The sequence below is a fragment of the Ambystoma mexicanum genome, chromosome 4q (assembly GCF_040938575.1).
Source record: "Ambystoma mexicanum isolate Mex_15411 chromosome 4q, UKY_AmexF1_1, whole genome shotgun sequence".
NCBI lineage: Eukaryota > Metazoa > Chordata > Amphibia > Caudata > Ambystomatidae > Ambystoma > Ambystoma mexicanum.
The window spans coordinates 92,862,322-92,888,900 of NC_090928.1; the positions used below are offsets into that span (position 1 = coordinate 92,862,322).

Sequence of the window (26,579 nt, forward strand, 5' to 3'; positions counted from 1 at the left end):
GAATGCAAAAGCCTCGAGAAAATACATTTTTTTCGTAGGTAAAGTTTTGTTTATTATAATGGGTTTTAAGGGGTAAGATAACGGGGGTTGGGGAGACCCTGCATTTTTTTCGCGGCTTTTGCCGCCGATGCTTTTGCATTCGAGGCTTTGCATTTGAGGCTATCACTATAAACCCTGAGAGATGTATACTAGGCCTGATAACATTTGGGAGGCTGGCAGGAATTCACATTGCTCAGAATGGGACTGATGCGATGCACGGATTTTGTAATTATTTTCCCCACCAGGGGAATCAGCACTTTGCAAAAGACCTCAAGAGGTAAAGCAGGGGCAGTGGGAGACCCCCCTTCGTTTACCAGCAATTAAATAAGCAAATCACTGCTATATGTGTCACCTCACTTGTGCAGGCTCTGCTCTGATGAATAAGGGAGGAAATGTCACTGGGGAATGCAACACTCATCGACGTTGGCATTGTGGCACCTGGGGCAGGCTGGATGCGCGTGTCTGTCAGCTTTAATAATAGGGGGTTTCCTGAGGATAATAGTCTGACACTGCGTATTAAAGGCCGTTGCCTAAGACATTGTAGAATTGTAAATACATGGCACATTTGTGCTTTGAAATAGAACATTGCCTGGAGGTTACTATAGAGTATCAGCGGATGGAATAGACTATGCCTCCCTGACGCCTGTTCGAAACAATTTTTTTTCGAAGAAATTATTTTTTAAAAAACGAATTGACATTTTTTTAAAAAATATTTGTGGTGTCCCCCTAAAGCCCTCCTTCCCTATATTATTAACACTACTCCAACCCCTTCCCCACCCCTTTAAACAGCGTACCCCCTCCATATTTTGAAACGTTTTTTCAATGTCATTTTTCAGTTAAACATGATCGAAAAAACACCAGCGGATGAATCGTGATATCGCTGAGATTGCATTGTGTGTGGTTGTGATGGGTCAGTACTAAGTGCAAGGTGTGGGTGTAGGCACATTGTATCGTGAATCCATCGAAGGCGGTTGAAGTGTCTGGGAGGTGTCAGTGGGCAGTCAAGCAAAAGGCTAAAGGCAATTGAATACAACATGTGGGCCCTGAATGCACACCTTGATATAGCATAACCTGACATAGCATGGCAACACTAGTCTTGAGGGCCTCAGAAAGTTGGCCTTGGCGATCAGGTTGAAGTCCAGGGAGTTTCCTCTTCATTTGCTTGTCATAGCGCCAATTGTCTTGGCAGCCTTCCAGGTGTTGCTGAGTTTAAGGCCTCAAGATGCAGTGAAGTATAACATATCCATTGCTTGAATAGCACAGGCAAAGGGACAACTTAAATCAGCAGGCCTCTTGCCATAGTGCCTCATTCAAGATAAAACAATCACAATCTTCAAAAATACGTAAGAAAAAGAGCAAATGAAGTAATAAGCTCATTAAAACACCATCAATAATTCAACATTGTATCATGTATATTCCAAAGCAGAGAAATTACACTCCATTTTCACCTAATTTGAACCAGTCCTGTAAACTGCAGGAGCGTAACCACTGAAATAGTCACTGCAGTTTCCTGCCCGCTAGAATTCCGAGTAAAAAATTCCCCATTACTAAATAATCGAGATTATGGACAAATTGGCCTAGCCACGCCATTCTCTGAGGCTGCAATGAAGGACAGACCACAAGACAGCAGAAAGTCCGATAGAGACCTCCTGTGAATCCTGAAGAACCGAGGTCTGAGAGATCTCTACAGTGAATATCGTAAGGCCCAGGAAAGGCCGAAGTAGAGAAAACTGTAAACTGAATACCTGGGAGAAGTCGTAAGAAATGTGAAAAACAGTGAGGCTGAAGCAGAATACAGACTGTGAACAACTCCTAAAAGGGCCTTCCCAGGAACAGCGTTTTTGTTTGCTTTGAGTAGCATAGGGATGGACAAGCGAATAGGATTTCAGACCAAGGAAACCAAAGATTGAGGGGAGACCTGCTGTGAATCCTAAAAAACCTAAAGTCTGGGAGAGATCTACAAGTTGACATTGTAAGGCTCAGGAAAAGGGCTAAAAAGAGAACGTTGTGGAACTGAATACCTGGGAGAAGTCATAAGAAATATGAAAGCAGAGAAGCGGAAGGAGAATCCTAAATTCAATAAACAAACATAATCCATATTGTGAGTTACACAGGCAAGAACCTCCACAGGAACCGTTGAGACGGACATTTGAAAATATGATTTGAAAACTCATTTGTTAGCCAAACCTTGGAGCATTTGTGTTGTTAGCATAGGAAATCCGGGTGATAGATCTACCAACATTGGGACCCAGGGAGGAGAGGGATGAGGAGGCAGGAGACCAGGTATGGGGTATATAAAAGCAGGCATTTATGCTGAAATCCAGCTAGGTCATTACCCAGTGTGGGGCGGGTCCAATCCACCCCTTCCCATTGGCTTCTCTCAAGAGTCTCTTCTGCCTGCAGGACATTTATGATAAGGAAAGTCAAGGTAAAAAACGAAACTGAGGAAGATGGGATCTGGAGGGAACACTACTGATCAAAGAATGAAGTAGAAGAGTAAAGTGTATGCAAATACGTAGGGCCTCATTACACGGACGGCGGTAAGGGTTAACGGTCACCGTTAATGGTACCAGTGACCGTTAACCCTTACCGCCTTACTACGAGGTCCCTTTGCGGGTTGGAGAATTTAACGCCTGCTTTTTGCAGGCGTTAAAACGCCAAACCCGCAAAGGGACCTGGGAGCTAATTACGGTACCGCAATTTGCGGTGCCGTAATTAGCACCTTCCCCATTCCCAGTATGCCCTATGGGGCAAAAATGGGAATGGGGAAGGGCAATGGGGGAAGGGGGAATTACTGCCCCACCAACCTTGGAATAGGGCGGTAATTCCCCTTTCCACCAAGGCGGTGCCGGTATTTTACCGGCATGGACCAAGGTGCTAATAGCACCTTGGTCCACCGCCGTCTGTGTAATGAGGTCCTAGACTTATCCTAAAGAGGTTTAAAAGAAAGAAGATACAAAATAAGCACAGAACATGTACTTTAGAACTTCCTCTAATCCCGAAACATACATCTCCCCAGTTATTAATCAAAGAAAGAAAGATTCGGGAGATTCGGCCAGTAAAACAAGCTATTTCTATTCTTAAACGTGTATCATTATGATAATACAATATAATAGTTTCTCCAGTTGAATTAAATATAATTCTCGCAAGCAGGTGGCAGGTGACTACAACAACTTAATAGCAAAACCAAATCTCTCTCTCTCTCTCTCTCTCTCTCTCTCAGTCTCTCCTTCTCTCCCTCTCTCTCTCTTTCTCTCTCTCTCCTTCTCTCTCTCTTTCTCTTCTTCTCTCTCTTTCTCTCTCTCTCCTTCTCTCTCTCTCTCTCTTTCTCTCTCTCTCTCCTTCTCTCGCTCTCTCCTTCTCTCGCTCTCTCCTTCTCTCGCTCTCTCCTTCTCTCGCTCTCTCCTTCTCTCGCTCTCTCTTTCTCTCTCTCCCTCTCTCTCTCAATCTCTCCCTCTCTCTCTCTCCAATAAGCCCATTAGGAATTATAGCTAGGCATTGCTTTAAGATCCCTGTTAGATTTTGCATGGTTTCCATCAGTAAGAGTTTCTTTTTACTTCAATCTATTTGTCAAAAGCTGTATGTTCCCACCATTTCCCTAGTGTTAATTCCTATTTCACTTTTCAAACTTTTTAAATGTGTCCAAAAGTGTTCTTGGTAACTTTGTAGACTCTTGCATCTCCAGAGTCCATGTATCGGAAGATACCAGCCTATCACTAAATGAAAGGCCTGCGGTTTTTCCAGAACTGTTAGTGATAATATGCCTTCCATCCTGCTCTTGTATTATGGTGGATCTTTTGAAAGTTTAAGGGAGCAGTATGCACAGGAATTCCGAGCACTATTGCAAGTAGGGGTGGATGAGCCAAGGCAGTGCCAAGGGGTAGACTTTACCCTAGGGTAAAACATGAGCCAAGTTGAAAAAAGACCCATGACACAAAACCAAGCTTTTGTCCTGCCTCCACTAACCCCCAAATCACCCATGCCTGTATCCTGCCTCTATTCCCCCAAAACCCTAAGCCAATACCTGGCACCTTCCTCCTCATCCTAGAACACAAAAAAGTATTAATTTATGCCTCAACAAAATCCACAACAAAACCCATGCCTGGCATCAAGTGTCCCCATCACGCAAAATATATACCCCATACCTGGTCTCCTGCCTCCTCATCCCTCTCCTCCCTGGGTCCCAATGTTGGTAGATCTATCACCCGGATTTCTTACGCTAACAACACAAATGCTCCAAGGTTTGGCTAACAAATGAGTTTTCAAATCATATTTTCAAATGTCCGTCTCTATGCTAACCAAAAACATAACAAATAACGGTTCCTGTGGAGGCTCTTGCCTGTGTAACTCCAATATGGATTATGTTTATGTTTATTGAATTTAGGATTCTCCTTCCGCTTCTTTGCTTTCATATTTCTTATGACTTCTCCCAGGTATTCAGTTCCACAACGTTCTCTTTTAGCCCTTTTCCTGAGCCTTACAATGTCAACTTGTAGATCTCTCCCTGACCTTCTGTTTTTTAGGATTCACAGCAGGTCTCCCCTCAATCTTTGGTTTCCTTGGTCTGAAATCCTATTCACTTGTCCATCCCTATATGCTACTCAAAACAAACAAAAACGCTGTTCCTGGGAAGGCCCTTTTAGGAGTTGTTCACAGTCTGTATTCTGCTTCTGCCTCACTGTTTTTCACATTTCTTACGACTTCTCCCAGGTATTCAGTTTACAGTTTTCTCTACTTCGGCTTTTCCTGGGCCTTACGATATTCACTGTAGAGATCTCTCAGACCTCGGTTCTTCAGGATTCACAGGAGGTCTCTATCGGACTTTCTGCTGTCTTGTGGTCTGTCCTTCATTGCAGCCTCAGAGAACGTTGTGGCTAGACCAATTTGTCCATAATCTCGATTATTTAGTAATGGGGAATTTTTTACTCGGATTTCTAGCGGGCAGGAAACTGCAGTGACTATTTCAGTGGTTAAGCTCCTGCAGTTTACAGGACAGGTTCGAATTAGGTGAAAATGGAGTGTAATTTCTCTGCTTTGGAATATACATGATACAATGTTGAATTATTGATGGTGTTTTAATGAGCTTATTACTTCATTTGCTCTTTTTCTTATGTATTTTTGAAGATTGTGATTGTTTTATCTTGAATGAGGCCCTATGCCCAGAGGCGGCGGGCCGACCCTGTAGGTAACGGCCCGCTGCCAAAGTTAAGGGCCCGAGCGCAGCAAAGGTCCCTTAAAGAGGGCGCCGGTGCCATTACCGAAAGGGTTGGCCTGCCGCAGAGGGGCATATTACCATTGGCAACCATGCAGTTTTCTACACATGTGCTATATTTAAAAAAAGAACATTTAAAAAAATGAAACGTACCTTTCCTGCGCCCCCCGACCGGGCCGCAGAGTGCTACTGAAAGCTGCAGTCCGTTTTCATTGTTGATGACTGTAACGTCATCAACATGAAAACAGACTGTGGAACAACAACTCTGCATGGCCCAGTGCAGCGCATGAAAAGTACGTTTGGGAAGAGGTTGCAGGGAAGGGAAGTGCCCGACCACTTAATGAAAGTGCTTGGAATGTGGGCTTACCTTTCATTTTTTGTGAATACAGCCCGTGTTCCAAGCATTTTCATTGGCTCTGGGTGCCTCCCAGGGTGCTAATTATAATTAATTGTCTTTGTTTATATGTGTACGGTTGAATATGAACAACCAAAATCACAATTAAAAAATAAATTGGACTTTGTGCATGGCCGAATTCTCCTTGAGTTTGGGTTTCTCAGGTCTCAAATCATATTTCAAAATGTCTATCCGTAATCTAATTTTAAAAAAACAAAGCAAACAACTCTCCATGGGGAGGATCTTTCAAGAGTTATTGAAAGGATTCACTTGTAGCCCTCTCTCAGGATGTACCTTTCTCAGGATTAGCAGCAAGTCTCTTTTAGAGCTTGGTTTCTGAGGATTCACAGCAGGTCCTTTCGAGACCTTGGGTTTCTCAGGAATCACAGCAGCGTAATCGCTATTCTTACCCGATTCCGGGTTCTTTTCAGTCAGCTGATGTAATGTTCTCTTCATGCTACTAATCAGGCTTTCCTCCTCTTCTCCTTCCCCAGGAGTTGCTGGTGTGAAGCCTGAGACCGATTTGCCGCGATCTTTGGGAGGTGCTTGGGTACACCTCTAGCAAGCCTGCCTCCGCCTGACTTCAAATTCTTAGCTCCTCCCACTTGCTCCTTCCTGCCCTTCAGGGCTTGGGCTCACTTCTCTCTGGCATCATTCTCCTCAATTTCTCGTCACAATTCTGCCTTCCTCTCGGCAGTCGCCTTCTCCACCTTTCATCCTTCAGCACTCTCTTCTTGTGCTAAGGGAGCAGCATCCAGCACATTTGTGTCCAACAATATTCTCTCTCAGACTGTGTTTTCTCAGCCCCTTGGTGGGCTTTCTAAGATGCTCTAAGGTTATTCCCTGTGTTAATTTGAATTTTCTTTCATGATTAGCAAGTCCCGTGGGGGTTCTTAATTTCATTCATTATGTTATTAGGGCAGATCTGGTATTGGTTAATTGCCTGAGGGTATCTATAATGGTCTGGGGGGGCAGGTGGGAGTGAGATAGGTGTCTGCGGAATGCAGCACCATCTTGGATTCGCTGCCAGCACGGGTAGTTGCTCTGATGTCCCACGGTCTCTTCTGTCTGCTGCATTGCATAGTGTTATGGCTTGGTCGATAGAGCAATATCTCTGGAACGGCTTCTTCTCTCATTCACCTTAAGGTAGGATCAGGGGTTCTAGCTCCAGGATCGTGAACACTGCGGATTAGCGACTCAGTATTTCTCTCCTTTTTTCAAGGCTGTTGCTCCATGACATGAGCAGTTTATGAAGGGTGCTGCCTCTGGGAATGATTTACGGTGTCTCTGGGGGGACAGTCAGCCAGCAGGATCCCTACTCATCCAGCCTCAGGGAGGCGCTTTGAGTAGATGCGGGACCAGCCCAGCCTCTTGTGGCTTGCTAGGGCGAGGAGTTCAGTTAACTCAGCACAGTACTTACACTCCCAGTGAATTGTGTTGATCTGCATCAAAGATCATGTGAAACCCGAGCGAATGAAGCGGGTGGAGCAGGCACTACAATGATAGGGAGGTCAATGCCCACCTCAGGTTCATCTTGTACCCCTGTCCTGAAATGTTCTCATCTTGTATTTGGCAAACCGCCTCCTTGAACTTCTGCAGATTTTCTTTCTTCTTTTCTGCACGAAGCTCTTCACTATTTAAACAATAGCAGCTAAGTATAGGTTTTACGTGCCTCATACGCCTTGCGTCCTGACCTGAAAACAAATGTTTTGTGTCTCATGCCTGTACTATTGAGGAGTTCGGCCCCACCCCTCCTGTGAGCGCAGTTACTGCCGGAGGACGATCATCTAACAGTGACATAATGGCCACCTGCCACGAGAAAAGTAGCAGGGCTCATAAGTTTAAGTTAACAATGGATAGGTCACAATATAGCACATGGCGGTACAATTTTGCTTTCAAATTTTTCTTTTCAACTTTTATTTTTTGCTTGTCACATAACACAGGCCGTGATTGCATCTAGAGTTATGCTTTTGCCAGCATTGTGGTATATGACATTGCATTGCTTGCATACATTGCCCTTCATAGCGAAGGTGTGGCACATCGGTTTTTATGTAGCCCGTTGCCAGGTGTCTCAGCACGGCCCATAGCACACAGTGTGACATTGTATTCTTTAACCCTTGTCAATGCGACATGATTGCAAAAACTCCTCATGCATGGTGCCACATACCCGCACACATCATACCCCATAGAACACACACAGCACATTGTGGGTGTCACACCTGCCCGCAGCCCAGCCCATGACACCACATTTTGGAGTTACATGGCAGCTGGACTGAAGCTGCACAGCACGGTTGTATACAAATTGTTCGAATGTCAATTGTTCGAATAACAATTGACCTTCTGCACAATTGACCGAATTTAAACGGTCAATTAGGATATATATGCGGGGGAAACCCCCCACAGACCCCCACCCCAACCCCCCTCCCAATCCCTTATATTATTATTACATCAACCCAACCCATAAAATATATTAAAATGACCATACGGTCAATTGTGCAGAAGGTCAATTAGGACCCCTATTATTCGAACAATTGTGTAATTTGAACAATTGTAAACTAACAATTTGGGTAATACCGCACAGCACACAAGAGCAAGCTCATTGTCCGGCACAGCATATACACATATACGCGCACACACACAGGTCACCACGTTCTATTTTCTCACATAATGAGCATGTGCACATTTTGCTTTTGGTAGTTTTAGAACACATAGTGTGAAGCACATAACACAGCATTATTATGCCCTATGCCGGTAGGGATGCTAGGTACTATAGCTAGAACTCTGCCATTTGTGAATTGGCCTTCGTTAGAAGCACTATGCTGCTATTATGGTGCATTGGGCAATAGCTGTTTGACTGTATTTCGTCTTGTCCCACAACAATGATGAGAGCTCAAGGGCAGGCGGAGAGGGGTGTGAGGTATTTGAAAGCTCTTTATTGCAAGGGATGCATTTCTCAAGGGACGAATGCCTGGTCTCAGGCACCAAGGACTGCCTCATCAGATTGGGAAAGAATACATAATGTTTGTGAAGGCCATAGCTAGCTTTCTAGGCAGCCACAATAAGAAATGTGCTGAATAATATGGAGAAATTAGCAGAAATGATGGTCCACGAGCAGTGATCAGCAGTGTTTTTTTCTAGAAGGCGATTCATTGCAGGAAGGGTACTAGAAGGCAGTGTATCAGGGATGAAAATATGTAACAAGATAGAGAGCTGAATAATGAGCAGGAGCAACTGGTGGGCATAGAGAATGAATAGAGCGTGTATGTGCCATGTCGGTTCGTTGCATATTGGTCCATCTCGGTGGGACGTTGCAACCCCAATTGTTTGTGATGATATGGTCCAATTAAAATGAAGCCCTTGATGGAACAGTTTTTCTGCGATGGGATTGGTGCATTTCTTGGGCTGATCAGGGGGGGTGTGACTATGTATCGTGGGTGTGACTATGTGTAAATAAGTGGGGTGGGTGGTGATCTTTTTGTGATGAAATGGTAACTGCAAGTTTCTTGACAATGTATGGAGATGTTTAGATGTCTGGGGACGACCAGCAATCAAAATGTTAGGATGATATTTTTGTTACACTTTTATTAAGATATGTCAATGCCCTGATTGTGGCTATAAAATGTTGAGCCTGCGACAGGTGGTTTGACGTTGGCTTGTTCTGTTCATCTTCCCGGACGTGATATACAAATACATTTTTTTTCCTGCATGTGGTGCACTCTTTTTGGAGTTTCAGTGGACTGCTTTTTCCCCTGCTTTTGGACCTCAGTTGGGAGCGCTCCTAGCTCTACAGAAGCAACAACAGAAAACAAACAAAACATGTTGTGCTGTAACAGAAGTCATGAGGCATGAAGGCTGCATCAAGGCTTAGGACTTCTTTCTCCAATGACTATTTTGGGGTAGTGTTAGTGTGATGCAAAACAGACATCAATGTAAACTCTGCACGACCTTAAGAAGTACTGATAAGGAAGTTACAGTGGAAAAGGAGGCACAGAGGTTTCTCTGTGCAGGGGTCACCCTACTGTGCCAATTGTACTGTAGAGTTACAATGGCAAAAGTGTCAAATTAGTGAAAGAAATTTTACATTTGGACCATGGTCCAATAAGTTGAAGAATGTGCTCACCATTGTAAAATGAGGTACATCGAATACATATAACACACCAATGTATATATAGCTCTTAGAACTAAAACTTTGGCAGGTACAGGGACTGCTCCACAGAGAGATGAATTGATTTGCACAGGATCACACAACTTGATGGTATGTGCAGGTCAGCACAAGAGACCAGGTTCCCTGACTAAACAGGCAACAACTTATGTTATTGACTACCAGCTTTGTAAATGGGATCACACAACCAGGTCTCCAACACTCTTCTGCAGCTCCATTACCATCCTCCATCATTGCTTTCTATTTTGAATGCACACCAAATTCACTTTGTCCATCAAACGTTCCGACATCGAATTCCACTGAGTTTTTTCCGTCTCTCTTAAGCTACTGGTTTGTTAATATTGTGAGTGTAGCTTTACACACCTTCCACGCTCCTTTCTCCTTGTATTGCCTTACATTCAAAACATTTCCATCGCTTAACTCCCCACAAGGGCCTTATGAAAGGATCCTGACAAAACTCTGAAACAATTATCTCAAAGCAGGTAGAACAAATAAGTCCACATTCTCCTCCGTTTGGCTTTGTTCCCTGGATAATTTCCATACTGCTGTCTTCGAGACACTGAGCACGGTCTACAGAAACTCAGGGACCCTGGATTTCCCATGGGTGGTTGTGATTGGAAAGATACATTCCTGACCCCAGCAAAGCTAAATCACAATACAATTGATCAATTTAACAAATATGGAATTAGAAGCAACTGCATCCTAAAAGAAAAGTAGGCCTCCATAAAATATTGCAATGTTCATCAAATGTGTTCCAGCCATCTTCAATCCCACTAGACCAAGGAATCAATAGTGCCGGATAAGAAAATATGCCAGATAAGAGAATCCCTGATTTCCAAATGGCAGAGAGCAAGGAAGCATAACATCAAGACATAGTGACAACAATGGATCCTAGACTTCTGCCTGATTTACCGGAACAGGCTGTTTTCCCAACTTTCAAACTTTGTTTTTTTGGCATTTTATCATGTTGCACGCTGCTATTAATAACTTCTCAAACCAACACCATGCAGTTCATGTGTTTCAAAATAACCAAACATATTTACTATCGATATCTTAAAATAGCAGTTAATCCCTACAGGTTACAACGAAGCAGTATTGAAAATGGGCGTGCTGATGTCAAGAATGGATTGTACTTCCGCTGAAGCAGTATGTCTACAGGAAAGTGGGGAGTTTATCGTCTTACATTTGTAGTGAAGTGGATCTATGTATTTATTTATAGTGAATGTGTATGGCTGAAACCTTAATATGCACATTACTTCGAGATGCCCCATTAAGAAAGGGAGGGAGAGACAATGGGCCTCATTCCGAGTATGGAGGTAGCCATGCCGCTTGTAGCAGCATGGCTACCTCCATACCGGGTACCGGGTCCGGGTTCCTTGAATGGGGAAATATCGGGCCATTCAGACCCTGGAGGGCCCGGTATTTCACTATTCAAGGAAACCGGACCCGGTACATCCCCATTCCCATTTCAGCCCCCACAGGGCTCAATGGGAATGGGGAGGATGCTAACAATGGGCCTGTTAATGACGGGCCCGTTGTTAGCATCCTGGTCTGCTCGCGGGACCCGCTAAGGATGCCTGGTTTTACCAGGCTCCTTAGCGGGTCCCGCGAGCAGACCTCATAACGAGGCGGTAGAGGGTTAACGGCGCCAGCAGCTCTACTGGTGCCGTTAACCCCCTACCGCCTACGTTGTAATGAGGCCCAATGACAGGTGTAGGAGAGGAAAAAAAATACTGGTCGTTCACCGTTCTTGGAGCATTCTAGCTCTAGGGGAGCAGGGGTGAGAGGCAAGGGAGAAGAGCACAAAATTGAAGACTAAATGCTGGCATAGCCAAAGGATTAGGCACAAAGTACACAAACTAACAATAAAGAATCGGTAGACAGAAAAAAATGCAAGCATCAGCAAAGGATGTGGGGTTGGGGGTGCTGGAGTAGCTGGGGGTACAAGTCATCCAGAGAGTTTCAGGATAAAGTCGACACTTCCAAAGTCTGTGGGGAAATATTGTCTGAAATTGTGTGATTTAAGCATTTTTTCTGAACATAAGGTGGCTTTCTTCAAACTTCAGGGGTAGGTTGTTCCAAAGGGCAGATCCAGCTAAACATATATAAAGTCAATCTACGTTTATTTTCCCTGTAGGGGGTGTAAGACAGCACCCTAACAGTGGTAGACCCAAGTTCACAATGGGGTGTGTATTATTTAATGTAAGTTCTGATTCTCTGCAACACAGAACATTGGGCCTCATTATGAGTTTGGCGGTGTGACCAAAAATGGTGGTAATGGAGTTACCACTGCATTACGTTTGCATTACCACACCACCGAACTATGGGTTTGGAGGGAAGGCGGATGGAATCTTCCAGCAGAATGCTGGGAGTAATTCCTCGGCTTTGCAGACCAAAAAAGGCCAAATCAGCAGTGCAGGACCAAGTAAGTGGGGGTAATTATTGGGCCTCATTCCGAGATTGCAGGTAGTCATGGCACTAATAGCGCCATGACTGCCTCCAATAACGGTACCGAGTCTGCCCTGGTTCAATGGGGACTTACTGGTCTATTCCGACCTTTGCGGGACCGGTAAGTCCCCATTGAAAATGGCAATCCCCATTCCCATTTGAGCCCCCATAGGGCTCAATGGGAATGGGCAGGGCGCAAATAACGGCCCGGTGCACGCCAAGGCCGTTATTTGCGCCCTGGTCCCCTAACGGGAACCCTAAGGTACGTTTGGTCTGACCAAACGTACATTACGGGTCCCGTTGGGGGACCTCGGAATAGGGCGCAAAGGGATTACCGGCACCGGTGTCCTTACCGGTGCCTGGTATCCCTTTGCACCAAACTCAGAATGAGGCCCAATGTATTTGGTGGTATCTCTGCGGATTTACCACCAAGATATCACCAAACGTGTAATGAGGCCCATGGCTGCATACGCACGAGCAGTCCAGGCAAAAAAATGCCTCATAACTTGCCCTCACCAGGAAATAAAGCATCATTGACCTATCACTCCCATTGAGGAAACAAAGAACGCTCCACTATTTTTCTGGTGATATAAGGCGTTCCTGCTGCCCAGTTGCAAATAGTTAGGAAGAAAGAATGTCTCCACAGATGGGAGAAAGCAATGATCGCTGTTTTCAGGTTTTGTGATGAGAGATCAAAGACTAGCACCAGAAGTCTCGGCATCTCACCACACCACGGCAACAGACAACCACACAGTCCATGGTATCAGTGGACTCGACTTATCGTCATGGAAATGAAGCCTCTGTCACGTGCTGCTCTCATGCCCGTGCTGATACAATGAGCCTTGTGCCCACCCAGGGACCCTTCTAGAGCCGGAGCAGAGCTATTGCTGATCAGAAGGCATGGCGGGGAATCCACCTGCTGCGTGGGCCCAGTCTGAAAGAAAGCAGCCGTGCACTTATTCTGCACATGATCAGAGCGCAGGGGTGTAAGGAGACCCAGGACCTTTAAGGACATTCTGCTTCCCATAACCCTGTTGGCCCTGGGTCTGAAAAATGCTAGGTTCTATGGGATTTGTTCCTTGGCAGCCTGTAATCAGACCAGGATTGGGGGGCTGTCCTGACTGGCCACACTTGGAACGAGATCAAGTGGGAAACTGGAGCACAGGCAGGAGGACCCGAAGGGGGAGAAACATGATGATAATAACCGATGATTGACATATCAACCTCAGCTTTCAGTCACACGCTGGCATTCAGACAATGTGTCATTCAGCCAGTCGAAAAGACAAGGTCAAACACAACGCCTGCTGGCAAGAAGCTAGCGGCATAGACAGAATGGTGCCTGTGAATCCCACATTCCCTGGCACTGCCTGGATGCATTTTCCACGCATGAAGTTATTCCAATAGATTGCAATGAGCCCAACACGATGGCGGAGACTTAGTTTCCATGCGTCATTACTAAGCCCGGTGAGCCCTGTAAAAAGTGACCCGCGAGTATTCAGGGCTGAGCAATTTAAATGTTAAGTCACACAGATGTCATCATGGTTCATTCGTCGGGGGGTACGAACAAGTCTCGCCCACCAGTGGAGTGTCCAGGGAGTGGCCTGGGGTGGCACGTGCTATATCTGGAATCTGATTGGCCACCCCGGGTGCCACCCCATTATCCTAAACTGTGATCATTATGTGTGTGTGGGCTCGTACTTCATGCCACCCCTGCATAAATCAGTGCTCCATTTGGGCCAACCCAGTTAAAAGAGTCTGACATGCCACTGTCCCCCGCCCGTCCACAAGAATTATCCCCACACTAAACTTGTTTACTAATCATAATACAAACAATATCTATTAGCACTCGACAGGGTGAGGGGCGCGGTTGCCTCCCAGCCAATCAGGAGACTCAGAACAGGTTCTCGACTTCATGGTAAAGCCCCCGCTCTGAGCCTCTTTGGAAGTGGGAGGCTGCCATCTTTCCTGCCAGGATTCAGGTAAGTGTGCTCCCTTTCCCCTCCCCAACAGCCCCAATTTCCACATCCCCCACCCACCCCAACCCCACTTACCTTGCACTCCTTTGTCCCTTGCCGGCGCCGGTAACACTCTGTGTTCCCGGTGCAACTCCATCATGGCAATGGCCCCCATGAAAAGCGAGAAGGGACTACATGTAGTTCCCTTTCCCTAATCCATGAAGGCCAGCTTAGTATGCATTTTTTTTCCAAGTTGAGAAACAGCAAACACGCTGTTTCCAACTTGAAAAAAAAACCTATTAGCATCCTGGTATAACATGCCAGGATATTGAGATCATTAAGCCCTTCGCTGGTGGGGCATTACTGGGTTTGGGTAACATCCCGCATTAGGCCCTTGCTTCGCTCGACCCTGTAATTTACACACCAGGGCATTACCTGACCCAGTAATGCCTCCCCAGCTCGGGTTCATTGATTAAGTATGAAAAGGTCTGGGAGACCCTCTACCGAGAACGAACACGGCCAAATGCATAGGTTCCCACTCAGGAGAGTCTACAACTACCTCTCAGCTCACGATACAAACAATATGTAGGCGTTACATATTGTCCCGGGAGGATAGCTCAGCGGCAACGTGCTTGCCTTGGAAACAAGACGACATGAAGCAACACAGGTTCGATCCCCGGGTCTGCGCTTAAAAACCTCTGGGTAATAAGCGCAGACTTAACCAACTAAAAACTAATGAAATTCTTGCAATATGCAAGCAATCCGCCTCAAATAACTGTCGATATTGCAACATACCAGACGTGATAGAAACCACTAAACACCTGGTTTTAGAATGCACTGGCCTTGTGGAGACCAGGCAACGCTTTTTGGCCCACCCACTTAGGAACTACTGCACCTTAGACTTGGAAAACCTATGGGCCATGTTGGCTAGCAGTAACAACAAGCGATGTGTTATTGGATTGTCCTTATTTCTGAAGACTTTGAACTTATAAATTTAAGTAACTGGATTCCCTGATAAGATTGCTTCTATCCGGGAAAGACTTATGAATCACATTGGAGAATGGATCCTTCTTTTTGTAGAAATTGTAATGCAATTAAATAAAAAATAAATAAATAAGCGCGCTATAAATACACAACTTAGAGATGTATTCCTGTAACAGTGCCTCAATGCCCCCGGGCTGTGTGAGCGCTTTAAAAATGCAAATAAATAAAATGAAAAAATAAATTAATTACAAGTGGCTCCTCCTGGAAAGGCACTCAGCTAAAACCAAATCCCATAGAAGTCGAAGAATTCCTGGCTGTTCCTGGGGAGCAGATGGCTTTCTTGTCGGTTTCCAATGGATTGTCCCACCTGCTTTGATGCATTATGCGAGCCATGTGTTTTGCTAATGAGAACCTGCCTCTAACCACCGCCTTCTGCCTGAAGAATGAAGAGCTATTCTCTGAATGGCTCCCTCGTGTAGAAGAGAATGTGAAACCTGGGGAAAGGCCGCCTTTCATTTTCTGTCAAGAGCAGCGATTGGGCGTTCTTGACGTCGCAGCAGCTGCGTGGAATTAAGGCCCCGAGTCTGCTGAGAGCAAAGGACGGGCAGATCACCCCTGGGTTTCCAACCTTGAAGGACTATGCCAACATGCACGCGCGTGAGAGCCTGGTGTCATAAAACGAGAGGTGCACATATCGAAGAGTACAAAACAATGCGGCAACATATGGATACAAAATGCACCTGGGAGACGGTGGGGGTATGTGTGTGTTACTTGCCATGTTACTATATAAAGCTTGCAAACTCAAAGGCCACCGGTTCCTGTAGTGATACTATGGGCCTCATTACGACCCAGGCGGTAAGGGGTTAACGGCAGCGTTAACAGCGCCGACCCTTACCGCCTGAGTACGAGGTCCCTTAGCGCCATGGCGCTTTTAACACCTGCTTTTAGCAGGTGTTAAAATCCATGGCGCTAAGGGACCATGGAGTTAATTACGCCACCGTAATTTACGGTGGCGTAATTAACGCCTTCCCCACTCCCATTATACCCTATGGGGCAAAAATGGGAATGGGGAAGGGTAAATGGGGATTGGGGACTTACCGCCCCGCCAAGGTCGGAATGGGGCGGTAAGTCCGCCAACCACCATGGCGTAAACATAGTTTACGCCATGGTGGTAAAGTCACGGCCCAGGCGGTAACTTACCGCCTGGGTCGTAATGAGGCCCTATGCGTGCAGATTATGGTGTGTCGAGAATAGAAAAGCAGCGGTTGCATCACCACAAGGACTGTTTGTTTTCATCCCCGGGAAGTCCCCGGTGTCAAGTCGTTGTCCATAAGAATGTGTGCAAATTCTTTGGCCCCGGGTACAATACCAGCCAGGATGAAAGGCTCGCGTGTTACATAAGATAAGCAACGAGGAAGTCTTTGGAAGAAGTTACAATGTGCCAATATGCAGGTTCAGGGATTCCCCAGTTCCCCAGTAATGTATAACCCAAAAAAAGAAACGTTTTCAAGCAGAAAACAAAAGTACCGAAATGAAAGCGCTGTGTGTTGCTCCGAGAGGCTGGATAGCTGTGGTTTTGGCGAGAGTGGGGGCTTTAAGCGCGCTATGCCCAACTTTGCACTGCAACTGAGAAAAAGACTGCCCCAGTTATAAAGGTAACACAGGTAGAAAATGAATTGTCTACCGCCTTTGCCTCTGCTGTACTAACGTGGGCCGCGGGCTGCACAGACTCTGCAGAGGACTGACTGAACTGAAGAAACCTCCCAACAGATGATTATCAAGCACAGCACTTAGAAGCAAATGAGACTGTTAGCACTTAGATAGAATTGTGAACATTGGCCTGTGCAGTATCTGGATAATATTGTGAAGATTGGCGAGTGCCACACTCAGACGGAATGGAGTAGGTCAGCGGGTGCTACACTTAGACAGAACTGTGAATGCTTGCATGTTAAATGTCACATAACCCACTAACCAATATAAACTCAAACTCTCTGCACACTTAAAAAAAATCTCGCACAACAAGCTGCACGCTCTTCACCACACTGCAACAACACAAGTCGCACCAACAGCACATGCAGACTGACACCGATACAATACTCGCACCGAAGCTCAGCACCCGGTGTCTACCAAGTTGAAGCTGCCAACAGTACACCACTCCTCTCACTATCCTATTCCCTCTTCACCCGACTAACCCATCCCACCTTCTCGTTTACAGATCCTCCAGAGAGCCTGGGGACCAATTCCGTTGGTGACAGTGCGCTATATGAGTACCGTTAACATAACATAACATAACAGCAGTAGTACTAATCCCAAAAAGGCCCTGCAAATGTTTTCTGAAAAATAAGTAATTTACTTTAACACAGACATCGTTTAACCACACTAAAATCCCACCCCTGTATGTCAAGTACACAGAAAATGTTTCAAGCTTCCCCGGAGGTTCATCCCAGGGAGTTCCCAGACATCAAGGAGGGAGAATGAGGGCCCTCAAAGTGAGTGCAAGCTACGGCCCCCACCCCAGGGCCCTATCGCATGGCCCGTGCCATTCCCGGGCCTGGCCGACCACCTCAAGGCATTTGGGCACATTATACTTTTTTTCTATTTCCAGTTCTGTTGCATTGGAAATTGAAAATTCACAAATGCAAGGCATTCCTTGGGTGCAGGAGGGACGGAAGCCATTGAGGGCAATTTGTGCCTGGGGGATGGCTCACGCCACGAAAGTGACCTGCAGAATTTGACAGGTCACCAAACATGTGGATCAGTGACCCACGTACTTCTGCGGATTAAGGATAGCCCATGAATTCCCCTGTGTGTTTTTGTCACCCTTGGTCTTGGTTGGTCACTGGAAGCGGCAGACTGAATATAGGGGTGTCAGTCGGCCCAGTCAACTTATGGGGGTGGGGGATTGTGGGGCAAGCAGGACAGGGGAAGAGCTATTTCCCTCCTGAAAGGGGCAATTTTCGATTGATTCTTGAAATACATGAAACTATGCACTTCTTTCGGGAAAGGTTTCAACGCTCTGCAGAGGAAAGGGTTTTAGCCCCCGATGGTTTGGCCTCCATGTTTGTTACACCTGAATCTGGATGGGTGCAAATCAGTGGTACCATTAATAAGCCTTGCTTGCCCTGTAAGTAGAAAAATAAAATTGACTTATGCATTTGACATCCTATCATAGGAAATACATTAAAAATGGTGTAATGATATCAGGTATTCATCACATTTCTTTCAGCTGTAGTTGAGCAAGCATAAAGCAGGAGGGGGGGTGCCCCAGAAAAGTGGAGACTTGCGAACAGTCAATGGAAGGGGTTGCGACCCAGCAGTACAGAGGAGAAACCTCACCCGCACCCAACCTCAAGGTCGAAGTTTTCTTGAACACATGAGGATGTCACTGCGTCCCTTCTTTCCCAAACAAATCACTCCACTCCCATTATAAAGCATCCCGGGCCCCTTACAACCCTTTCCTGCTTCCTTTATTTTTAAGTTTATGCTACCCATCTCTTTCTGGGACATCTTCTGATGACCGGTCTTTGTATCATCTTAAAGCACTGGTTTCTGGCCTGCCCAACGCTGACATCCACCCTTTTGTTGTCCCAGCAGGTGACGAGGGCACCTACATCTTAGTTTAGTCTTCTGGCAGCAGGAGACCCTGATATTGCTTGGATCAGAATACAACAACCTGTGCTCTACTGAAAAAGTGCTGTGTTCCTTTCCTTCCTGAGAGTTGCCATTTACACGCAGCTAGCTGGAGTCACACTCACCCTGTGTGAAGCGAGAGTGGATTCCCTAGCTTTGCTGCGATGTGGTGTAGGGGCGAGGTGTCGAGGGGTCAGTGGGAATAACAATAGTCTTCCCCTTTCCCAGGCATGTTGTGGTGGTAGGGCCACCGCTCTTCTTTGGTTAGAGGCACAGGAGAGCAAAACAAAAATATTCACAGTCCTCTCTGTGCTTTTATGGTGAATAGAGAGGTATCCAAGCACTGTACTAATAGCTCCCCAATCAAAGTTACTCTGTGTGTCCAACACAGAAGAATGACATGTTGAATTGACTCTGCTGAGATCCCAACATGGGATCTACAGGTTGTGTGCTAATCTCTGCAGGAGGTAAAATAGTTAACATCACTATGTGGAATTGGTACATGTGAGATGCATATCACACATAGATTTCTGGAGCAGGCACATAAGCCTCTAGGTACCTCTTACTCAGATTGGGACCTGCAACCAGCAGACTCCCCGTAGATCTCTGCAGCAGGTCCCTTGCCCCACCCAATCCTTTTGTACTGGTTTTTGGAACTTGTGCCAGTCAGCTCAGACACAGATTTCTGCAGCTGGCACAGCCATTGGTTAAGCTCTCATACTGGGAGTCTTAGGGAAAACACTGAAGGAAACTAGCACTGTGGTGTGTTTGATTTTACTATTAAGTCAGGTGAAGTGCTTTACATTCCCCTTGTGGTAAATTCTGTTCTGGAGAAATGTGTCAGTGATTGCTCAACATATTTTAGAAAGCGATGACTCTGTGTGAGCAGATCCCACCTGAATCTGTTTCTGCAGTGAAGGCTTCAAACAAACATTTAAAGAGATTTGTTATCACTCGGCCTTAGTCGCTGGCCACCTTATTTCACTCATTGAATGCTATGGGTACCCTACTCGCTGGTCATCTTAATAATATTTATTGGTCAAACACTCTTGCTTTCTGTTCTCCTTGGCTCAACGACAGCGCCTCCTCCATTTGTGGTCACTGAGCTTCACTCAGTGGTCTCCTGTTCCCTACTCATTGGTCACTGAGTCATTACCTGCAGTTGCGGCAGAACAATGTCCTTAGAGCGGCTCTGAGTATCCTGTGGCACTCACACGTGTCCAGCTATAGACAAGATGCTCACTGGCTTCCTTTACGAGACAGAATCACCCTCAGATCACTCGTCATCATCCATAAATGCCTCTCTAATGACGCCCCCAAGTACCTGGCAGACAAGTTCAACAAACACATATCTGCCAGACCAACCACATCGCTGTATTCCCACTGCCTATCCATCCCTAAATTCTCCCTAAAAAAAAGCAGGCGGCTCCAGCTTCCCGGTCCTAGCTGCCAAACAGTGGAACACCTTACCTTTGAACCTCAGAGCAGAACCTTCCTTCTGGACCTTCAGAGCAAAAACGAAGTCCTGGCTCACCAACAAGAAATCTCCCATTGTCTGACTTACTAACCAATTTCTCACCACTGTCTTCTTCCTGTCTGACCCTCGACCACTATGTAACCTGGTCATTTGCACTTCCTGTTTTATCTTGTATGTCTATAATCTGTTGTAACCTGCTCTAAGTCTCTGGTGCCCAGTTACCTCGGGGTTCGGTGCGCGGTAAAAAAAAAAATACTAAACTAAACTTGCACTGCTCAATTCTTTGATTCTTGCTGACCCGGTCTTTTTGGCAACAATGACTGATATTTAGTTGCCCGCCACACCCACTGACCACTGATAAACGCGACCCCATTCACTGGCCACCCTGCCTTGTTCAATGGTCACCACGTCTTTATCTCACGCCGCCTCACTCGGCCTCAAATGATCAGCTAGCCTCACGATCATAACTTGCCACCCCACCTCATTTGGGTAGCCACTTAAAAATGAGTGAACGTAAGCACATACAATCATGCTTGTGGGTCGATTAGAAATGATTTGAGTTTCAAATGCCATCAAAAATGCAACTACACCATGTGGATGAGCAGGCTGAGCTGTCGGTTAGCATGTAGCAAAGAAAGCCATGATGAGTGCAGTCCTTAGACTCGGCCACATTGTTTCAAACGCCTCCATAAACCCACATGCTTCCAGCAAGCTTGTGACCTTGCAAGCAGTGCTCGGTCTACGAGAAGAAAAGCATGCCTCACCCTGGAAACCTCCAAGTTAACAAAAAATTAAAACAGCCAATCCAGGCGTCTGTTGTATCACACCAAACATGTGGAACAGCCACCCATAAGCATGAACACCCACCTGCTCTGTCATGTCTCTGCCCCGTGCCCTGAAATCCCTTGACCCCACCCGCGCCTGAATACCTGGATTCTGCCATCGCTTCCTGGCCTGCAAGATGCCACACGAGTTGGGCTGTATTCCCGGCTGTAATATCGCCGACTGTAATAGCCCTAGCACCGACCGGCCCGGTGGTATTACCACCGGATCACGGGTTGGGCCTTAACAGTAAATCCCCATTCCTGATTGCATCCATTGGATCCAATGGGGAATTTTCGATGCTAATACTGCAGGCTAATACAACCGGCTGTAATACCGCCGAAAACAGGGATTTTCACCTCCAGAAAAAAGCTGGAGGTAAAACAGCCGATTAAGCGCCCAACTCGTGATAGAGCCAGCCCTTAATTGCGGCTGTAATACCGTTACCACCTCATTTAAGGGCTACAGCCCAACTCGTGATGAGGCCCATGTATTAAGAAGCCGCCCCACACTATTGACGGGCGATTGTTAGAACAATGGCAGGGCCAACTCAAGACTTCCTCTTTCCCAGGTCAATGCACTGAGTGCCATTAAATTGGGTATTCATATAATATCATTGTGGCACATAAATACGGGAGGAACCAGGCACGAGGTGAAATTTTAAACTTGATAGCACTTGCTCCCCCCTAACCCCCATATTGCCTTATTTTCTCTTTTATTGTAACTGGCGGCTCCTCCTTTGTTTAATGCAAAGACCTGCACTGCCTTTTGATTGTAATGCACATGAAATTAATACTGATATGACATGCATGCATATACATTAATACTGATATGACATTAAAACATGCACATGATATTAATATTGCCGAAGGGGGGGGGGTGGGGGGGTCTATTAGGCATTTGCTGATTTTTATTTTTCCGCTGTGTTTACCTTTTTTTAACCACAGAACGTGGAGGGGACCCCCATAAGCCTCCTTCCATCAGCCACACCCCATTTATATACTTACCCATACATACCATCTGAGGTAAAACATTAAATCAAAAATCCTTTCGGGAAAGTAGCCATTCAGCAAGAGTGCGCGATACATCGAGGGGCATAAGAAATCACAGAAATGTTAAAGCACCTGCCCAGTTTCATCCATCAGCCATGTATCCTCGAACCCCACCTCCCAGGTGCAGAATCCTGAAACCACACCTGAAGAAGAGCACGTGTGGCTGTCTGTTCCTGTAGCTCTCTGTATGCACCTGGGGTGGCATATACCTTGAAGCCCAAATGAGGTCAGGTAGGCATGCATGCCAGTGCCAGAGCTGGCCCGCCTGATGGGAAAGGGCATGGGGGCGTTATGTTCTGTTATTAGGGTTTGTACGGCGCACCACTGCCATTTGCCTGGTCTCCTTGTGCACTGGCAGATCTGGAAGACAGTGGGTGGGTTTGGTTAGGTTAGAGGCGAGGTGGAGGCAAGACTGCAGCGCTTTGTGTTGAGGTTGCAGATCAGTGCCCTGAACTCTGCATGCGTGTAAGCATTCTAGGTGTGAAATGTGGGCGGCATCGAGGTGTCTGTGTCCACAGGGCCAGGCTCGTGCTTATACTGTGGATGTGTGTCGGGCAGTGATTGGGTATGTCAGCTGTAGTTAGACTTGTAAGTTTGGCATTTTCAAATTCTGGGTAGGGGGGCTTTATTAATATCTGTGTTAGAGGGGCTGGTTTCTGTTTGTGTGTGGTAAGTTGGAGAGAAATTGGGGGTTGGTCAAAGGGTGGGGAGAGATCTTGGGGATTCAGTGGTACTTAATGTGATAGTGCAGTAAGTAGAACTTAAATATGCCTATAGTCATGGTGGAGTGTTTTGTATTGATCTCGGTAGACAAAGCTTGGCCGGTTACTGGATGCACATGGCCACGTCTTCACCCTCTTTGGTAGCAGCGTATTGAAACTCTGAGTGGCAGGTGAATGTACTATTTCCGATGGATCTTTGGTACACAGTATTTCAATGCACTGCTGCCGGCTCCTCAGTGCAATTTAAATAACCATAGTAGTAGAAATGTGTTGCAGGAACCGAGTGTCCCGCCTCACTGGGCCAGCGCTGTATGTCGCATCTCTTAATTTAGAGGTCCTGCCCGAGCAGGCCTACATTCTCGGGAGGTGGTACGGCATGATAAACGGGCTCCCATCTTCGTCCCATGATATCTTGCCGAAAGATATCAAGGCAGCGAGAGATCGGGGCAGTCTCTCGAAGAGTGGCCGAGCAATCTTCCGTAGAGTTTGGGATGTTCCCAATGATGGCACCTACGATCAGTTACCAAAACCACCAACCCAATGAGGAGTGATACATCTGAAAACTAGGAAAACAGGAATTGGAGAAAAAAAAACAGAGGCCAAAAGTGTTAACGATTGGTACTGTAACGAGTTATTTTCCGTATAAAGACCTACAGGTTGTGCTGTCTTTTGCTATGTTATTGGGGCTTGTATTGTGCACCGGTGCCATTATAATAGTCTCTAGGCACGCTAATAAATCCGTAGATGAAGAAGGTGTGGGGATTGATAAGGGGCGTAGCGGGAAAGGAATTGTACTCAACTGTTTGTGCTGGTAGTCGAGTGCAGGTGAGTTTTCGAGGTGGTTTGTGGTGTTTCCCTGGGTGTCTAGGTTTCTTTGTGGGAGACAGGTGGGAGCAGAGGAATATGGTCATTATGGGTAGGTTGTAGCAGTTGGTTGAAGAGGTTTTGAGTTTTGACTATGTTGAGAGAGGCCACCATATTTACTTTGCTGTCTGTTTGTGTTGGCGAGGTGGTGAGGGTGTGTTGAGTTGGGTGTTTGATGGGTGAGGTTGCTAGTCGACTGGCTTCTTTGGGAAGATCCGCTGGACACGTATGTTTCTAGTTGAATATAACTTTCTCGTATCTTCCTTGATGTTAATCCAACTAAATGCCCAAAAAGCTTATGGCGCTGAAGCTAAAATAAGTAACTAGTCACTGCTCCACAATGTTGCTATTGTCTATAATATCGAGAACAAGAGACTGCCTTCTCTCATGCGGGCAGTGCCATTCCTAATCAGCCCTGGGCTGTTATCATAAGGGTTTCAACAATAAACATGGTAAAGTTTTATCGTTCCATAGCACAGGAAATAAAACGATTCACTAATACCCGTGTCCATGGTACTGAACTTAAGAGCCACTAAAGGTGATTGGCTTAGCCAGGAGCGAAGCGCTTTAAACCTATGACCTCAGCAACCAGTGCATAAACCGCGCGCTCAACTACCGGAGTCGTAAAAACGCTGACAAACGGCAGCAAGAAACTGCAAGGGACTAGTAACTGTCACAGTCCAGGAACATCATAATAAAATCCACAAGCGAAACAAAACGTTACTTTCACGTGCAAAAAGTTAACAATGTAGATAAGGCTTAAAGAAAACAAAAGCACAAATGCACACACAAAAAACGCAGCCGGATGATTTGTGGGCCGGGGTAAAGAAAATCTGCTTATCGCACTTCCGAGCGAATACACACATCCAGGAGAGGGTTGCAGGTGGCAGCGGGCGCGAGCGTTCCAGCACACCACATCTGAAAGAAATCACTGCCCGTCACAACCTTGCACAGCAGAAGATCAAAGGCCCGCGGAGCTCACGCTCCCGAGCTCTCTCAGGAACGATGCCCAAAACACCACATCTGAGACATATGCCGGCTTCGTGGACCGAATGGGGGGTGGAGGGGCGGGCGCATGAAAGGATTGCTGCGGGTGTGCGCAGCTGCACATACACGAATGCGCAATGCCATAACACAACTGTTGGGCATAGAATAATCATTGTGCAGTGGCACTGGCAGATACTTGGTGATACTCCATAGGCTGTGGTATGTGCATGCATTTTTGGTGGATGGGCGCTCCATCGCCGATACATTAACAGGAACGTCATCAATTGAGACAGTGGAACCGTATGGGATCCGCTGGGGTGATGTCACCGATGTACGGTGTCCAGCAAGGGGCCGCTTTGTGCTTTTAAATAGTTTCCAAAACAAAGCCATGCTGAGAAGTATCATGCCAGGGAGTGGGCGGACTTGCTCTAACTCGCCCCTGAAATGCACTGCTCTGCGCTGCAGACAAAAGCCTTTGCCCCTCCAGGGGAAGTGGGTGGCAGCCTTGCGGGCTGTTATAACCCGAGCCCGTCCCCACGACTCAGTGCAGGAGAAACCCGGAGGAGGACGGAAGCGAGCAGCACCAAAGCGCCCCTTCCAGAATCATCGGCTCTGCCTGAAATGGGTACAGGGCGAGCTATGAGGCCCCTTGCCCCCGCAGACAGACCGGCCACGGCAGGGGAGTTGCTAGGTCTGGAAAAGACCCGGGGCTAAACTGATGTGGGAACTGTTGGGACTGGGGGCTAACTAGTCTTTTGGCTGTAGCTCCTGAGATTCTATCCGGGGCTACAACCAAAAGATCAGGGGCTATATCCCCCTTAGCCCCCCCCTAGCAACGCCCCTGGGCCACGGACAAGCACGCCATGCGGCTTTGTGGAGGATCTTATTGCGCCACAAATGGATTCCCCTCCCCCACTTAGCCCCATCGACCTCTCCTCCACAGACAATGTCTAGGAACGCCCCTGCAAAGAACTAGTTACCTAACCACCCGCGGCATGCTGCACCGCCTCGCATTTGATGGCCCGTTTGAAAGTTGCAACCGATGAAACACTTTCAAGTGTCAGGGATTCAGACCCTTGCCTGCCCCATCCCACCATCCTCAGTCAGGGGGGTGCATTCCCTGCCAGCGGGAAGCTAACACAGCACACTTGGAACTGGAGCCACCACACACACATGGGCACGCAGTGCAGTGGGACCCACGGTGTCCCGTGAGTGACCTGTCGCCTTTCAGTTGTGATTGCAAACGGGGCCAGGGACGAGCCTCATGGAAGGAAGACAGAGAGAGGGTCACTGAAGTGCATAAGGGGAGGTGACAGGGAGAGGAGTCGCTGTATCTTGAGGAGGTGGGAAGCACTCTCCCGAGCTGGACTTGTCACACATCTGAGGGAGGGGGAGGTGCTACACAACGGCCCCTCCTCCATCTCCTCTTACCTTGCTGCGCTGCAGACACCTCTCGCCTCTGGGATCCACCTTGCACTGCCGTCCCAGATTAGACCCCTTTCTGCTCCCCCCAAATACCGAACTCCTGGGGGGCCCGCAGCATCCCAATGGCCTCTGGGCAAGACTGCACCTCCGAGGGGCAGGAGGAGGAGGAGGACGGCACCGGCGAAGAGGCGGGACAAAGGACGCGCATGCGTAATCTCCCCTTCCAGCGAGGTCTGTGCCAGCGTTCCCAAGCACAACACAAGCGGTACGAGCCTGGGGCGGGCGAGGAACGAAAGCGTAAAGCCTAAAAAGTGTCAACTTTGCCCTACTGCAAAAACCTACCTGGTCACATCTTCTGAAGGAATACCAGTGAAGTGTAGTGCAAGTCGCATACCACACCACACAG

The 26,579-nt window shown here is 46.9% G+C and overlaps 1 protein-coding gene across 4 annotated transcripts in view; it reads right to left on the reverse strand.

The window, feature by feature from the left end:
* Positions 1-26,350, reverse strand: part of RIN2 (Ras and Rab interactor 2) — a 1,069,632-nt gene extending 1,043,282 nt beyond the window's left edge. For all 4 annotated transcript variants that reach the window (XM_069607527.1, XM_069607524.1, XM_069607525.1 and 1 more), the window contains exon 1: positions 26,180-26,350. The gene's annotated coding sequence lies outside the window, so the exon portion shown is untranslated. The remainder of the gene's footprint in view (positions 1-26,179) is intronic.
* Positions 26,351-26,579: the final 229 nt, after the last annotated feature.